This window comes from Octopus bimaculoides, chromosome 6 (assembly GCF_001194135.2).
Source record: "Octopus bimaculoides isolate UCB-OBI-ISO-001 chromosome 6, ASM119413v2, whole genome shotgun sequence".
Lineage (NCBI taxonomy): Eukaryota > Metazoa > Mollusca > Cephalopoda > Octopoda > Octopodidae > Octopus > Octopus bimaculoides.
In genome coordinates this window covers 64,028,427-64,030,593 of record NC_068986.1, presented here as the reverse complement: position 1 = coordinate 64,030,593, position 2,167 = coordinate 64,028,427, and the positions used below count along the sequence as shown (strand labels likewise).

The window sequence follows — 2,167 nt, the reverse complement described above, 5'->3', positions numbered from 1 at the left end:
TATTTATATAATATAAATACTCAGACTTGCAAACACACATGTAGATACACACATATATATATTCACACACACACACACACTTCTCTATAAAATCACATTTTGAATCTAAAATTATTTTATTTATTACAGCATGATGTGTTAGATGTGAGAGAACAGACCTACCAACCAGTGCATGACCGACAGTTGTTCATCTTATCAGCCATTCAAAAGTTTCTTCTTCCTCATCTTTCAGCATCCAATCTTTTGATTATATGCATTTCAGTTTGCGGGTACACTAACCTTCTGTTGGTTAGGGCTAAAATCGATTTTGGACAATATTTATTGCAATCTATGATGATTTGCTTGTGAGATCTCCATCACAATCAAGACCACCTGTAGGAACAAGTGTATCATCAGTTTTCCTGTAACTGAATTCTTTTTACTGAAATGACTTTTGCCTATGCAAACCAAACCATCACTAGCTTTCTTGAAGTCTGAAGATTGTTTTATTATCAATCGATACTACTAGAAGTAGTGATTGTCTAATTGGATAATAAACATGTTAGCTCTTGTTACATGGAGCATGAATATGTATTTCAAATGCCTCACTTTGTCTTTAAGCAAGATTCTCAACTCTACATATTGTTGGTATTTAGACTAAGGTCAGCACTGGCTCAGCAGACCTATGATCAAGAGTGTTTCAGCAAAGACCTGCTTACCCTTCACTTGAGCAGTGCATATATAGGACTATATTATCTGGTATCCCTTCTTTTTTAATGACACTAGGGTGTAATATTTGGTGCTATTTTTAGCAGATTGAGAAACCATGTAGAAGTTACCTCATTGGTTCATCAAGTCTACTTGTTTTTTGCTTTGCAGCAAAATAGATACTAAGGTCAAGGAAGCTCTCTGGTAGATGAATAATTGCCTTTTATCTATGTTGATAGAAAGAAGGATTATTGCTGTCTTGAGTACATAGATTCCCTTGAATGAGTAGACAGAATAAGACTGGTTAAATGAATACAAACAGAGCAGACTTATTGTATGCAAGTAGTGTACTGATTGACTGAGACATAACCAGAGATATAACATTCCTCCATCTAGCTGAGAACCATGCTACAACATTCAGTGATGAATTTTATGGTGTGCAGGGTGACAGTGTGAGCATGTTCTACTCTATCCATCACCAAGTGTACTTCTGAATACCTGTAGATTCTGGTGAAGGTAGCCAAGATGGACCTGGCCAGAGTGTGAGAGTTAATGTTCTTTTATTCTAGCAGGTCAGATGACTATGTAGAGGCACCTTTGTTGGTTTCTGCTGTTGTTTAGCCCTAGGTCAGCCCTGATCAAAGGTATTCCAGTTATGAACATCTTGACTTTTTGTATCTTTAGAACTACTCTACCCATTTGTTCTTCTTTCTTTAAGACAGTGAGGTGTGAGTTGAGGGCACTTGGCTGCTATTTGTAGCATGTTGAGCAACCATTTAGTCTCTCTCTCAGTCAGGTATGGTTTAAAATATCAGCGACTTTAAAAAGTTCCATCCCAGTTATGAAAGCAATATTCTGTCTTTGACTCTTACAGCTCCACCAGCCACTTGGCACAGAAATATCTCGACTTGATAAGAAAAATATAAGTCCAATGCGATCTCAAATATAATGCTCCTTCCTCCACCCCATGCCCACATACATTTTGATGGTAAAAATCAATAATATATCTTATTTTAGTTTTTCAAGTATAATGCTGCCCACCAATTTTCACTCTCATGATTTTTATATTAAATTTCTCACATTATGCACAAGTAAATACAGTTGATTTGTGTGGAGATGAGATGTAGTTCCACTTAAAGATAAATTACTTATTTTGCAGTCATTATATATATATATATATACACACACACACACACATACAAAAGATGGTGGAAATAGCACAGAAGTAAATCTAAGACATTTCAATTTAGAGAGAATTTAATAAAATTATCTAAAAATTATATAATGAAAATATAGAATATTGCCAGTTTCAATGATGAATCTCATCTTAACAAATAGTAAAAATTTATAAAAGTTTGAAGTAAAAACAGTTTATCTTGTTTTGGGGGTCAAAAACAAGTCTGCAGCTTTTTCGTTGAAGTTTTCTTTAATTATAGTTTGGTATAGAGTTCAAAGTATTAGAGAGGGGGTGTAGTTGTAT

General features: G+C 34.7%; 1 protein-coding gene and 1 long non-coding RNA gene across 3 annotated transcripts in view; one reads left to right on the top strand and one right to left on the bottom strand.

Moving 5' to 3' along the window:
- LOC128248147 (uncharacterized) overlaps window positions 1–2,167 on the bottom strand; it is an 84,633-nt gene that overhangs the window by 53,481 nt on the left and 28,985 nt on the right. The gene's annotated exons all lie outside the window — the stretch shown is intronic.
- LOC106867597 (BTB/POZ domain-containing protein KCTD21-like) overlaps window positions 1–2,167 on the top strand; it is a 25,654-nt gene that overhangs the window by 12,858 nt on the left and 10,629 nt on the right. The window contains exon 4 of one of the 2 annotated variants that reach the window (XR_008264432.1): window positions 130–580. The exons of the other annotated variant lie outside the window; for it this stretch is intronic. The gene's annotated coding sequence lies outside the window, so the exon portion shown is untranslated. Of the gene's footprint in view, window positions 1–129; window positions 581–2,167 lie in introns of those variants that run through there. 2 annotated transcript variants of the gene reach the window in all.